The 15,670-nt window shown below is 45.9% G+C and overlaps 1 pseudogene; it reads left to right on the top strand.

Moving 5' to 3' along the window:
• The first annotated feature begins 9,098 nt into the window (after positions 1–9,098).
• On the top strand, positions 9,099–12,659 carry LOC132780777 (isocitrate dehydrogenase [NADP], mitochondrial pseudogene; annotated as a pseudogene).
• The last annotated feature ends 3,011 nt before the right edge of the window (positions 12,660–15,670 follow it).

Here is a 15,670-nt window from a genome sequence, read left to right as displayed (position 1 = left end):
CAGATATTTAGATTACCATTCATAACAGTAGCGAAATTACAGTTGTGAAGTAGCAACGAAAATAACGTTATGGTTGGGGGTCACCATAACATGAGGACCTGTACCAAGGGGTCGCGGCATTAGGAAGGTTGAGAACCACTGCTATAGAACTTCAGAAATCTTCCCTTTGGAGAGAATATTTGCCAATGGAAATTTGAGGAGTTGGTGGCAAGGAATGAGTAGCTCTAGTCCCAGGGCAACCAAAGGAGCTGAACAAGAAGGTTGTAAGATAAGGCAGAGCCATTTCCAAGCCCTTCACCGTCTGACACACAGGGGGAAGGGACTCTTGCCAAAACTACTGGCTGTTTTGTCTATCTCTCCCTCCCTTCCCACCCAGTCAAGTCACTGGATAAACAACCTCAGAGTGTTTCAGGTTTGGCCAGGAACGGAGCCGGGGTCCACAGGGACAAACGAAAGGAGAAAACCGCCAAGCCTTCTTTACAAAAGCAATAGGAAAGAGCCTGGAAGATCAGCCAACTCCCTCTCTAACCCCCTTCCCCTCCCCAGCCCCAAACACCAAGTAGATTATTTGCTGGGAATGCTTTTCTTCCCATTTTCACATGTTGAAAGTTAGGCAAGTGGTGGGCTCTGAAAACACAAGGGTGCAAATCCAGGAGCCAAGTCTCACACATTTACACCATGCCGGGTTTAATTCAGATTATTGTTGCATCGCCGTGGAATCGTTGCAACGAAACTGTCCCAATTTTCTTAAACCTTAGCCATAATCCTTTATAGTTGTTATCACTACTATCATCATCATAGTATTCTGGGCACCACAATTCAAGAGAGATATTGACAAGCTGGAATGTGTCCAGAGGAGGGCGACTAAAATGATCAAGGGTCTGGAGAACAAGCCCTATGAGGAGCGGCTTAGGGAACTGGGCATGTTTAGCCTGAAGAAGAGAAGGCTGAGAGGAGATATGATAGCCATGTATAAATATGTGAGAGGAAGCCACAGGGAGGAGGGAGCAAGCTGGTTTACTGCTTCCCCGGAGACTAGGACAAGGAACAATGGCTTCAAACTACAAGAGAGGAGATTCCATCTGAACATTAGGAAGAACTTCCTGACTGTGAGAGCCGTTCAGCAGTGGAACTCTCTGCCCCGGAGTCTTTGGAAGCTTTTAAGCAGAGGCTGGATGGCCATTTTTCAGGGGTGATTTGAATGCAATATTCCTGCTTCTTGGCAGGGGGTTGGACTGGATGGCCCATGAGGTCTCTTCCAACTCTTTGATTCTATGATTCTATATGTCAATCCCTCTTTGAAGGTGAGAGGGTCGGTATATAAAACCTCGAAATAAATAATAATACATCAGCTACTTGATTAAGTATATTTGAGTAACGTCTCTGAGCCCGACAAGCTGGAATGTGTCCAGAGGAGGGCAACTAAAATGATCAGGGGTCTGGAGAACAAGCCCTATGAGGAGCGGCTTAAGGAGCTGAGCATGTTTAGCCTGAAGAGGAGAAGGCTGAGAGGAGACATGATAGTCATGTATACATAGGTTGTTGTAGATTTTCGGGCTATATGGCCATGGTCTAGAGCAGGGGTCCTCAAACTAAGGCCCGGGGGCCAGATGCGGCCCTACAAGGCCATTTGCCAGGCCATCGCTCAGGGTCAATCTAAGTCTGAAACAATTTGAAAACACAGAACAACAACAACAACAAACCTATCTCATCAGCCAAAACCAGGCCAACACTTCCCATTGAAATACTAATAAGTAATATTTATTTATTTGATCAGTCATATGACCATTTCAAAATAGAACATGAGTAAAAAACAAGTCAGAATCTTATTTTCCTGGTTCTTCTAATAATACTAATAAGTTTATATTTGTTAAAATTGTTCTTCATTTTAATTATTGAAGTGTTTTTAAGTGCCTTTTGCACTACAAATAATATATGTGCAGTGTGCATAGGAATTTAGTCATTTTTTTTTCAAATTATAATCCGGCCCTCCAACAGTTTGAAGGACTGTGACCTGGCCCTCTGTTTAAAAAGTTTGAGGACCCCTGGTCTAGAGGCATTCTCTCCTGACGTTTCGCCTGCATCTATGGCAAGCATCCTCAGAGGTAGTGAGGTCTGTTGGAACTAGGAAAAAGGGTTTATATATCTGTGGAATGACCAGGGTGAGACAAAGGACTCTTGTCTGCTGGAGCTAGGTGTGAATGTTTCAACTGACCACCTTGATTAGCATATAATGGCCTGACAGTGCCTCGAGCAAACTTTTGTTGAGAGGTGATTAGATGTCCTTGTTTGTTTCCTCTCTGTTTTTGTGCTGTTGTAATTTTAGAATTTTTTAATACTGGTAGCCAGATTTTGTTCATTTTCATGGTTTCCTCCTTTCTGTTGAAATTGTCCACATGCTTGTGTATTTCAAAGTTTGCTCGAGGCACTGTCAGGCCATTATATGCTAATCAAGAGGAGCCCCCGGTGGCGCAGTGGGTTAAACCCCTGTGCCGGCAGGACTGAAGATCGACAGGTCGCAGGTTCGAATCCGGGGAGAAGCAGATGAGCTCCCTCTATCAGCTCCAGCTCCTCATGCGGGGACATGAGAGAAGCCTCCCAAAAAAAAAAAGGATGATAAAAACATCAAATCATCCGGGCGTCCCCTGGGCAACGTCCTTGCAGACGGCCAATTCTCTCACACCAGAAGCGACTTGCAGTTTCTCAAGTCCCTCCTGACACGACAAAAAAAAATGCTAATCAAGGTGGTCAGTTGATACATTCACAGCTAGCTCCAGCAGACAAGAGTCCTTTATCTCACCCTGGTCATTCCACAGATATGTAAACCCTTTTCCCTAGTTCCAACAGACCTCGCTACCTCTGAGGATGCTTGCCATAGATGCAGGAGAAACATCAGGAGAGAATGCCTCTAGACCATGGCCATATAGCTCGAAAAAACTACAACGACCCAGTGATTCCGACCATGAAAGCCTTTGACAATACATGTATACATATGATCAAGAGTCTGGAGAACAAGCCCTATGAGGAGCGGCTTAAGGAGCTGGGCATGTTTATCCTGGAGAAGGCTGAGAGGAGATATGATTTTAGCCATGTATAAATATGTGAGAGGAAGCCACAGGGAGGAGGGAGCAAGCTTGTTTACTGCTCCCTGGAGACTAGGACGTGGAACAATGGCTTCAAACTACAAGAAAGGAGATTCCATCTGAACATGAGGAAGAACTTCCTGACTGTGAGAGCTGTTCAGCAGTGGAACTCTCTGCCCCGGAGTGTGGTGGAGGCTCCTTCTTTGGAGGCTTTTAAACAGAGGCTGGATGACCATCTGTCGGGGGTGCTTTGAATGCAATTTTCCTGCTTCTCAGCAGGGGGTTGGACTGGATGGCCCATGAGGTCTTTTCCAACTCTATGATTCTCCCAAAACTCAACGGAAGCATCATTAAGCCATGCTCCGATTGTTGGCAGAATGGACCCCGTTTTCCAGACGCATCTGATGCACAGTAAAACTATATGGTTATCACAGCGGCATTAGTGTCACAATTACAAATAAGTAGTATAATAAGCCCCATGGCTGCAGTTTCACTTACCAATGCCTTGGAGGAAATGGTCTCTTTAGGTCTCTTGATATGTCCTCCAATGTGGAGAGTCATTTCTCCATAACTGTTGTCCTCTTGGCCACACTTTGATGTTGGTTGCTATTTTCATCTGTGAAATGTTGGAAGTTACATCACGATTCTACAGCTGTGTGTTGTGAAATGGCCTCAAAACAGGTGCCATGTATCTCCCTCCGAATTAGGGCTGATTGTGACTCAGCTGTGATGGAACCAATTAACAATATTGCCAATAAAGAAACTCTGTTCTATATACTCATCCTGTCCTTTTGTCTTCTTCTGTCCGAATGCTAGTTATTTTAACAGCCCTGGCATTGGAAGGATGATCAAAGACTAGGAAAACATTGCTTTCCCTTGCTATGGTGTAGCAGTGTCTTTGCAGCAAACGGTGCAATAAAGCTTCACCTGGGAAAGAGCTGGATGCTCCCAGTTGATCCTCACTGAGCGGTTTGTGCCTGTCTTTAACAGGCAAAGTAACAGCAGTTGCTCCTAAAGTCCCTTACTCAGCATGCCTGAACAGAATGCAAGGAGACTATGTATTTATTTACTAGCCGTCCCCTGCCACGCGTTGCTGTGGCCCACATGGGGGTTCTGTGTAGGAGGTTTGGCCCAATTCTATCGTTGGTGGGGTTCAGAATGCTCTGTGATTGTAGGTGAACTATAAATCCCAGCAACTACAAATCCCAAATGACAAAATCAACCACCACCCCCCAACCCCACCAGTATTCAAATTTGGCTGTATTGGGTAATTGTGCCAAATTTGGTCCAGTGAATTAATATACATCCTGCACATGCAGAGTCCAATCTTAGGAAGTCACAAAAGGTTTATTTACAACTAGCCATACCCTGCCACGCGTTGCTGTGGCCCACATGGGGGTTCTGTGTGGGAGGTTTGGTCCAATTCTATCATTGGTGGGGTTCAGAATGCTCTGTGATTGTAGGTGAACTATAAATCCCAGCAACTACAACTCCCAAATGTCAAGATTCTATTTTCCCCAAACTCCACCAGTGTTCACATTTGGGCATATTGGGTATTCGTGTAGAGTTTGGTCCAGATCCATCATTGTTTGAGTCCACAGTGCTCTCTGGATGTAGGTGAACTACAACTCCAAAACCAAAGGACACTGCCCACCAAACCCTTCCAGTATTTTCTGCTGGTCATGGGAGAACTGTGTGCCAAGTTGGCGAGGTTGAGAATGCTCTTTAATTGTAGGTGAACTATAAATTCCCAGCAAGTATAATTCTCAAATGACAAAATCAATTTTTGAGTGAAGGACATACATTGGGTTGTTAGGTGTATTGTGTCCAAATTTGGTGTCAATTCCCCCCGTGGTTTTTGAATTCTGTTAATCCCACAAATGAACAGCCACGTTTTCAAGCTCCTCCTAAAGACTAAAGTGGGAGCCTGTCTGATATCTTTAGGGAGTGAGTTCCAGAGTCGGGGACCACCATAGAGAAGGCCCTCTCCCTCATTCCCACCAATCGTGCCTGCAAAGGGGGCGGGAGCAAGAGCAGGGCCTGTCCAGATGATTGAAGAGATCGCGTGGATTCGTAAACGGAAATGCGGTCACGCAGGTAGGTGGGTCCCAAACCGTTCAAGGCTGTTAGAATTCAACCCCACACTGCCCAAGTCTCAAGTCCTCAATGAGGAACAGTTTAGTTAGTTTAGCATATAACTAAGGGGTTTTCTTCTCCCATGTCTCCTGTATGACAGTTGGGAATGTATCTATTTCTTCTCTCCTCTCTGTTTCTACTCTCATTCTGGTTGCTGTGTGCTTTGAGATCTCTCTCCACTTGTGTGTCAGGAGAGATGTAGTGATTTGAGTTTTTCCCCTCTCTTGAAACCTTTGAAGAGATGGGTGGTAGAGGAGCTCAGACCCAGTTCTTGATTATTAAGAAATGCAGTTATTTCTTATTATCTATATCATTCATTCATTAGGCGATCCCTCATTGGACGAGTAAGATGGTCTTCCTTGATGACTATTTTTGTGGGTTTGTAGGTGGCTGTGGAGCCCAATTCTTGACCCGCATCTTCTCCCACAGTGAAGGCATTGGTTTCCAGGTGGAAGGCGGTCCCGGTCGGGGTTGGCTTGACGCGCCTTCCTCCTGGCACGTTTCTCTCTTTCACCCTCCACTCGTGCCTCCTCGAATTCTGCAGCACTGCTGGTCACAGCTGACCTCCAGCTGGAGCGGTCAAGTGCCAGGGCTTCCCAGTTCTCAGTGTCTATGCCAGAGTTTTTAAGGTTGGCTTTGAGGCCATCTTTAAATCTCTTTTCCTGCCCACCAACATTCTGTTTCCCATTCTTGAGTTCAGAGTAGAGCAACTGCTTTGGGAGACGGTGGTCAGGCATCCGGACAACGTGGCTGGTCCAGCGGAGTTGATGGCAGAGGACCATCGCTTCAGTGCTGGTGGTCTTTGCTTCTTCCAGCACGCTGATGTTTGTCCGCTTGTCTTCCCAAGATATTTGCAGGATTTTCCGGAGGCAGCGCTGATGGAATCGTTCCAGGAGTTGCATGTGACGTCTGTAGACGGTCCACGTTTCGCAGGCATAGAGCAGGGTTGGGAAGACAATAGCTTTATAGACAAGCACCTTGGTATCCCTACGGATGTCCTCAAATACTCTCTGCTTCATTCGGGAAAATGCTGCACTCGCAGAGCTCAGACGGTGTTGTATTTTGGTGTCGATGTTGACTTTGGTGGAGAGGTGGCTGCCAAGGTAGCAGAAATGGTCAACATTTTCTAATGTTACACCATTAAGCTGTATCTCTGGCATTGGGGAGGGGATGGCTGGTGACTGCTGGAACAGCACTTTGGTTTTCTCGATGTTCAGTGACAGGCCAAGCTTCGTGTATGCTTCTGCGAAGGTGTTTAGAGTGGCTTCTTCTGAATGCGCACAGACGACATAGTCATCACCATACTGGAGTTCTATAACTCCAGTATTTATCTATATAAATAAAAATGTAATGTTCATTTTTGGGATTAACAGAACTCAAAAACCACTGGACGAATTGACACCAAATTTGGACACAAGACACCTAACAACCCAATGTATGTCCTTCACTAAAAAAATAAATAAATGATTTCATCATTTGGGAGTTGTAGTTGCTAGATTGTATAGTTCACCTACAATCAAAGAGCATTCTGAACCCCACCAATGATGGAATTGAACCAAACTTGGCACACAGTTCTCCCACGACCAACAGAAAATACTGGAAAGGTTTGGTGGGCAGTGTCCTTTGGTTTTGGAGTTGTAGTTCACCTACATCCAGAGATCACTGTGGACTCAAACAATGAGGGATCTGGACCAAACTCTACACGAAAACTCAATATGCCCAAATGTGAATACTGGTAGTTTGGAGAAAATAGAATCTTGACATTTGGGAGTTGTAGTTGCTGGAATTTATAGTTCACCTACAATCACAGAGCATTCTGAATCCCACCAACGATAGAACTGGGCCAAACCTCCCACACAGAACCCCCATGTGTGCCACAGCAATGCCTGGCAGGGGATGGCTAGTTGTAAATAAACCTTTTGTGATTTCCTAGATTGGACTCTGCATGTTTGTCTCCTAAGCTCTTAATTCTTTACAGCCACATCACATGGCACTTCACACTCTGCTCACTAATGAGGTGATGCTCAAGTTTTGTATCCTGTTTGTTTTTGGATGCTCTGCTGTATATTTTAGGGTAGTTTTCCCTAACAAGTCCAACCCACTAAAGTGGAGGGACAACTCTACATTTTAAAAGCAACTGCAAAAGGATGACTGAAGGCTGCCACTGCCAAATCAGGACAGCTGGAGGTTTGCACACCTAAAGCAACTCTCTCGATCTCAGCTTCATAGGTATTGCAGTGGTTCACTCATACAGCATCATGGAATCAACTCATGATCATGTTCTGGAAATAATAAAAAAACTTCATTCAAATGGCACCTCTGCTTTCTTTGCCCTCTGTTTTCTTTGACCAAGTCATCCTGACCTTATACAGGAAGGAAGCGTCTGTCGGCATCGTAGTGATCAAGGAAGGAAAGGGCTGGAGTACTGTTTCCTACTTTAGTGGCTTGCTGGAGAGAAACAACATTTTAAACCAGAATAAAACAAATAGTTCCCTCGTAAATTAAACATCCCTTAACCAGTACCCACCCAACTTGCCCTTCTGGGTGAGCCAAGTGTCCTCAGATTTAGGCTGAAATTCTTTTCACTGCCGTACACACTTCTGTCTTGTGTTCACTATATTTTAATCTTTGTTCTGTGTATTTTACTATATGTATTTTGTAGAAATACATTTTACTATGTGTATTTTATATAATGTTTATGATTATCATAACTCACCTTGAGCCATGAGGGACAGGTAAGAAATAAAATAATAACAACAAACAACAGCAACCTTTTTGGGAACCACTATATCATGGATTTCTGCCAAAATAGCAGTTCGAAAACATGCAAATGTGAGTAGATCAATAGGTACCACTCCGGCGGGAAGGTAACGGCGCTCCATGCAGTCATGCCGGCCACATGACCTTGGAGGTGTCTATGGACAACGCTGGCTCTTCAGTTTAGAAATGGAGATGAGCACCACACCCCAGAGTCAGACATGACTGGACTTAATGTCAGGGGACTACCTTTACCTACCTTACATCATGGATGTATTTAGTTCATGGCTGCGTAAACAAAGTTCCACAAGTGTCACTCTGTTGCATGGTCTGCAATCTTATTGCCGGTCTCAAGTAGAGTTCGGCCACTGAATCAACTGTACTGGCTCTGTGGAATCACTATGTGTCAACAGTACAGAGGTAATGTAGTTTGGCACTGCTTTAACCACTTTAACTACCATGGCTCAATGCTATGTAATCCACTGGAGAGTGATCACAGAATAGAGATTCCTAGAGGAGATTCCATCTGAACATGAGGAAGAACTTCCTGACTGTGAGAGCTGTTCAGCAGTGGAACTCTCTGCCCCGGAGTGTGGTGGAGGCTCCTTCTTTGGAGGCTTTTAAACAGAGGCTGGATGGCCATCTGTCAGGGGTGATTTGAATGCAATATTCCTGCTTCTTGCCAGGGGGTTGGACTGGATGGCCCATGAGGTCTCTTTGATTCTATGATTCTAGGATTCTAGGTGTGTTCTCTCTAGATCAGTGGTTCCTAACTTTTGGTTTTCCAGGTGCTCCCACAATTTCTAACAGCTGGTAAGATGGATGGGATTTCTGAGAGTTGTAGGCCAAAACACCTGAGGACCCACATGTTGAGAACAAGTGCTCTAGATCTTTTGTTGTCAACTTCTTTTAGCCATCCTGGAGAACCTTGAAACATCTCTCTTGGTCCTCCAGTGCAATTCTGTGTTCAGCATTCAGCAGACACTGACCACAAAGTTGTGCTGGAATATGTAAACATTCCTAGAGATGTGTTCTTTCAATTAAAAAAAATATAGCAATTTCTTTAGTCACACTTTTTCACTTTCATGAGGGCCCTGTGCCCTTCATGCCAGCACTTGCCGACCGGAGGATCAAGGTGGCTAACCCAGTGGTGGAAATGGACAGGTATGAGATGACCCGCATTATCTGGGCCTTCATCAAGGAGAAGCTCATCCTGCCCAACGTGGACGTCCAGCTGAAGTACTTTGACCTGGGGTTGCCCCACCGCGACAAGACAGATGACCAGGTCACCATCGACTCGGCCCTGGCTACCCAGAAGTACAGTGTGGCCGTCAAGTGCGCCACCATCACCCCGGATGAGGCCAGGGTCAAAGCTGAAGAAGATGTGGAAGAGCCCCAATGGCACCATCAGGAACATCTTGGGTGGGACAGTCTTCCGAGAGCCAATCATCTGCAAGAGCATCCCTCGCCTGGTCCCCGGGTGGACAATGCCCATCACCATTGGCAGGCACACCCATGGCGACTTCGTGGTGGACAAGTCCAGTACCTTCAAGATGGTCTTCACCCCGAAGGACGGCAGTGCTGCCAAGGAATGGGAGGTCTACAACTTCCCCGACGGAGGAGTCGGCATGGGCATGTACAACACGGACGAGTCCATCTCAGGCTTTGCCCACAGCTACTTCCAATATGCCATCCAGAAGAAGTGGCCTCTCTACTTGAGCACCAAGAACACCATCCTTAAGGCCTACGACGGGCGCTTCAAGGACGTCTTCCAGGAGATCTTTGAGAAGCATTACAAGACTAATTTTGACAAGCTCAAGATCTGGTACGAGCACCGTCTCATTGATGACATGGTGGCCCAGGTGCTGAAGTCGACGGGGGGATTTGTCTGGGCCTGCAAGAACTATGACGCGGACGTTCAGTCCGACCTCTTGGCCCAAGAGTTTGGCTCACTGCACCTCATGACCTCCATCCTCATCTGCCCAGGTGGCAAGACCATCGAAGCCGAGGCTGCACACGGCACAGTCACCTGCCACTACCAGGAGCACCAGAAGGGCAATCCGACCAGCACCAACCCCATTGCTAGCATTTTTGCCTGGACATGAGGGCTGGAGCAGTCTTCAGAGGCAACCCCACATAGAGAAGACTGGGATGTGACTAGAGCATGGACTACTGTGGCGAAGTCAGGCTTTTTTACTGCTGTTATGAATTGTAATGTAAATATTAGGCTTGGGCAATCCATGGTTCTAAATGGTTCTAAAGTACTGACAAAACTAAAGTTCTGGTGATGAAAATTTCAAAACTCTAACAAAACTCTCAAAATTTCATTATAAATGGCAGTTCCTAATTGGTTCTGTCATAAAAATCGCCAATAATGAAATAATAATTACATTTTGAAAGTTTTGTTAGAGTTCTGAAATTTTCACCACCAGAACTCAGTTTTGTAAGTGCTTAGAACCATTTAGAACCATGGATTGCCCAAGCCTAGTAAATATCTGATATTTGAGTATTTGAATATTGGCAGGGTTGGGAGGGGACTGATTTTGTCATTTGGGAGTTATAGTTGCTGGGATTTATAGTTACCCTACAATCAAAGAGCATTCTGAACTCCACCAATGATGGAATTGAACCAAACTTGAACTCAAAATATGACGGATCAGGACCAAACTTGGCACGAATACTCAATATATCCAAATGTGAACACTCGTAGAGTTTGGAGAAACTAGGCCTTGACATTTGGAAGTTGTAGTTGCTGGGATTTATAGTTCACCTACAATCAAAGAACATTCTGATCCCCACCAATGATAGGATTGGGCCAAACTTCCCACACACAACCCCCATGTCTTGAAGGGAATTGCTGGCATGAGCCTCCCTCAAGCCTCGCATGCTCTCCCTTGACGTGCATGCGCACCATGTGCCAAGCACGCTTGCTCTCCCCTCCCCTCTTCTTGGAAACAGCCCTGCCCTTGGTTGAGAGGCCAGCCAATCACAGCAGAGGAGGGCTTTTGATGGGAGGATTCATCATCTGTTTCCAAAAAGGAATAGAAGGACAGACAGAGAGATCTTCAGTTTTTTCTGCCAATGGGGTAACTAAGACCACCAGAAATATATGTTTTCTGATTTATTTATTTATTTATCATGTTAGGGGCAACCAGACCATTGTATTATATTTCTAATAGAACAAAACAAATAAACAGGTTAAAAAAAACCCAAAGTTTGCAAACTTGGTAGTTGATTAAATGTCCTTTGACCAGTATCTGGCCACTTGGAGTGCCTCTGGTGTTGCCGCAAGGAGGTCCTCCATTGTGCCTGTGGCAGGGCTCAGGTTGCATTGCAGCAGGTGGTCAGTTTTTTGCTCTTCTCCACACTCGCATGTTGTGGATTCCACTTTGTAGCCCCATTTCTTAAGGTTGGCTCTGCATCTCGTGGTGCCAGAGCGCAGTCTGTTCAGCGTCTTCCAAGTCGCCCAGTCTTCTGTGTGCCCAGGGGGGAGTCTCTCATTTGGTATCAGCCATTGGTTGAGGTTCTGGGTTTGAGCCTGCCACTTTTGGACTCTCGCTTGCTGAGGTGTTCCAGCGAGTGTCTCTGTAGAACTTAAAAAACTATTTCTTGATTTAAGTCATTGACGTGCTGGCTGATACCCAAACAAGGGATGAGCCGGAGATGTCACTGCCTTGGTCCTTTCACTATCGGCTGCTACCTCCCGGTGGATGTCAGGTGGTGCAATACCGGCTAAACAGTGTAATTTCTCCAGTGGTGTAGGGCGCAGACACCCCGTGATAATGCGGCATGTCTCATTAAGAGCCATATCCACTGTTTTAGTGTGGTGAGATGTGTTCCACACTGGGCATGCGTACTCAGCAGCAGAGTAGCATAGCGAAAGGGCAGATGTCTTTACTGTGTCTGGTTGTGATCCCCAGGTTGTGCCAGTCAACTGTTTTCTGATGGTCTTTGGTGATCCCCCTGAAGCCCCCTCGCGACACCCCCCCCCGGGGCCCGACCCCCCACTATCTTATACTGCTGTATGTAAAATTGCACCAGATACTATCTGATCTTAGAAACGAATCAGGATAGGCTCTGTTAGTACTTGGATGTGACACCATGAATGAATCCCATACAGAAATAGAGTGCTGTATACTCTATTTAAAAGAAAGGACCTGGTGAACCACCTCTGGGTTTTTCTTGCCGAAGAAAACCCTATAAAATGCATAGTGTTGCTATAAGTGAAATTCAACAGGAAACTCTGACACGCAAAATGGAATCTCAGTGGATGTTCCTTGTTACCTGGTTACATGATAAGCATCACCTGATGAATTTTCCCCTTTTGCGTGAGCATTAAAAATACAGGAGACCTCTCCAGTTTTCACTCTGGCAACCCTACCATTCCACTTTCCTGGCAAGACACACAATGAGTCTGGTTTACATTATCCCAGGAACTTTTACAACAACATTATAAAGTAGGTCAAAAATATTACACAGTGAGATGAAGCCAGAAAGATAATTGCTTGCCTATCTTTCTGACTATATATTATATAGGATTTATACTGGCATGCTTCAGCTAAAAATGTCTGTGACAGTAGAGCTCCTTGCCTAGCTCCCTTTTCTTCCTCTGCCTAGCTGGAACTTACTTACCCACTTACCTCTCCGAAAGCATCTCCACCTATGAACCGATGCGGACACTAAGATCTTCCGGGGAGGCCCTGCTCTCGGTCCCACCTGCATCACAGGCACGGTTGGCGGGGACGAGAGACAGGGCCTTCTCGGTGGTGGCCCCTCGGCTATGGAATCTCCTACCCATTGACATCAGACAGGCCCCTTCGCTGCTGGCGTTTCGGAAGAAGGTTAAAACCTGGCTCTTTGAGCAAGCGTTTGGCTAATCAGCGCAATTGAACATAGGATGACGGTAAATTGAACATAGGAATGGCACAAGGATTATGAGAATGGATTTTGCTTTGTGATCGAGGCATCATGAATTGATAATAATTGTGTATTTTGTTATTGTGTATGATGTGTTTTTAACTGTTATTGTTGTGTTAATTTACATTGTGTAAACCGCATTGAGTCGCCTAATTAGGCTGAGAAACGCGGTATAGAAATAAAGCAAATAAATAAATAATAAATAAACTTTTTTTTAGCAGCACTGGCATTGAGAAGATAGCAGAGGAAACCTTAAGAAAAAGAGACTTTTGGGGTTGGGTTTCAGCAGCATGAAAGCAGCAATAAACAAGTCTTCCCTAACTAATCCTACCATAGCCATGTGTGCCTGCTTACAACACATATGCTACCTCCAAAATCCCTTACTGAGCATATAAATAATAGCAAAACAGAAAATAGGGGAGAACATATAAGTCCACTGAACCTTCAAGGAAGGGCAAAATTCCTCCTTTCTTTGGATCTCTCTCCATTGAGCGCCAATTACTTTTGTGCTTTACATTGAGTTTGCAGCGACTGAAATCAGCTGAGGACTTAGGAGGGAAGTGGATCCCTGGCTCTTGACCTGTGGGGTCCCGCAAGGCTCCATTCTGTCTCCCATGCTTTTTAACATCTACATGAAACCGCTGGGAGAGGTCATCCGGAGTTTTGGAGTTAGGTGCCACCTCTACGCAGATGACACACAACTCTACTACTCATTTCCACCCAATTCCAAGGAGGCCCCTTGAGTGCTGGACGAGTGCCTGGCCGCTGTGTCTATCTGGATGAGGAGGAACAAGCTGAAGATCAATCCCGACAAGACAGAGTTCCTCTTGGTCGATCGTAAACCTGACCGGGGTATAGGGTGGCAACCTGTGTTGGACGGGGTTACACTCCCCCTGAAACCACAGGTCCGCAGGCTGGGAGTCCTCCTGGACTCATCGCTTACGCTTGAGGCTCAGGCGTCGGCGGTGTCTGGGAGGGCTTTCGCACAATTAAGACTCGTGCGCCAACTGCGACCGTACCCCGCGAAGGCTGATCTGGCCGGGGTGGTCCATGCCTTAGTCACCTCTATGTTGGATTACTGTAATGCGCTCTACATGGGGCTGCCCTTGAAAACGGCTCGGAAATTCCAACTTGTCCAACGAGCAGCGGCCAGGATGTTAACTGGTGCCCCCTACAGAGAGAGGTCAACCCTCCTGTTCAAGGAGCTCCATTGGCTGCCGTTTATCCTCCGAGCCCAATTTAAGGTGCAGGTGCTTACCTACAAAGCCCTGAACGGTTTGGAACCAGCCTACCTGCGTGACCGCATCTCCGTCTACGAACCCACGCGTTCACTACGCTCATCTGGAGAGGCCCTGCTCGTGATCCCACCTGCGTCGCAAGCACGTTTGGTGGGGACACGAGACAGGGCCTTTCCCGTGGTGGCCCCCCGTCTCTGGAACACTCTCCCCAAAGATCTTAGACAGGCCCCTACATTGGCAGTCTTCAGAAAGAACTTGAAGACCTGGCTGTTCCGATGTGCCTTTCCCGATTAGGAAATCTCCAATACCAAGTTCCAGAAGCACTTTATTAGAATTAAGATTGCCGCACACTGCACACTGCACTTGCCCTATAATCCTTACATATCACCTGTCACATCAGCACTTTTTAATCCTGTACCCTTTACTCTGGCCCGGCCCAGTTTTATCCTGTTTGATGTATTGTTTATTGCTTGTGGTTTTGTTGTTTTAATACTGCTTTAATTGTTTTAATTTGCTTTAGGTGTATTGTTATGTTGTGTATTGAGGCCTTGGCCTTTGTAAGCCGCATTGAGTCCTTCGGGAGATGCTAGCGGGGTACAAATAAAGCTTAATAATAATAATAATAAGAAGAAGAAGAAGAAGAAGAAGAAGCTGGAAAAAAATCTAAGCAACAAAAGAAGTGGAACAATAAAACTTCAACTTTGATCAGCCCAGTCAAATTAGGAGATATAAAATGATTTATTTATCGTGTCAGAAGCAATTTAAGGGTACAGTTAATATTCATTTAAAAACACATTGTTTTTTAAAAGAACTTGGCATTATGCTAAATGTCCGTTGACCCAAAGCTGGCCACTTGGAGTGCCTCTGGTGTTGCTGTGAGAAGGTCCTCCATTGTAAATGTGGTGGGGCTCAGGTTGCATTGTAGTAGGTAGTCTGTGGCTTGCTCTTCTCTGCACTAGCATGTCATGGACTCCACTTCGTGGCCCCATTTCTTAAGGTTGGCTCTGCATCTTGTGGTGCCAGAGTACAGCCTGTTCAGTGACTTCCAAATCACCCAGTCTTTTGTGTGCCCAGGAGGGGGTTTCTCATCTGGTCTCAGCCACTCATTGAGGTGTTGGGTTGTAGCCTGCCACATTTGGATTCTCGCTTGCCGAGGTGTTCCTGCAAGTATATCTGTAGATCTTAGGATGCTGTTTCTTGATATAAGGCATTGGCATGCTGGCTGATATCCAAACAGGGGATGGGGCGAAGATGTCAATGCCTTGGTCCTTTCATTGCTGGCTACTGCTTCCCGGTGGATGCCAGGTGGTGTGATACTAGCTAAACAGTAATCTCTCCAGTGGTGTGGGATGTAGACATCCTGTGATAATGTGGCATGTCTCATTAAGAGCCACATCCACTGTTTTAACATGGTGAGATGTCTTCCACACTGGGCATGCGTATTCAGCAGCAGAGTAGCAAAACGCAAAGGCAGATGTCTTCACTGTGTCTTGTTGTGATCCCCAGGTTGTGCCAATCTGCTTTCATACAATATGATGT

Source organism: Anolis sagrei, chromosome X, assembly GCF_037176765.1.
Source record: "Anolis sagrei isolate rAnoSag1 chromosome X, rAnoSag1.mat, whole genome shotgun sequence".
NCBI classification, from domain to species: Eukaryota; Metazoa; Chordata; class Lepidosauria; order Squamata; family Dactyloidae; genus Anolis; species Anolis sagrei.
This window is presented reverse-complemented; position numbering and strand designations above follow the sequence as displayed.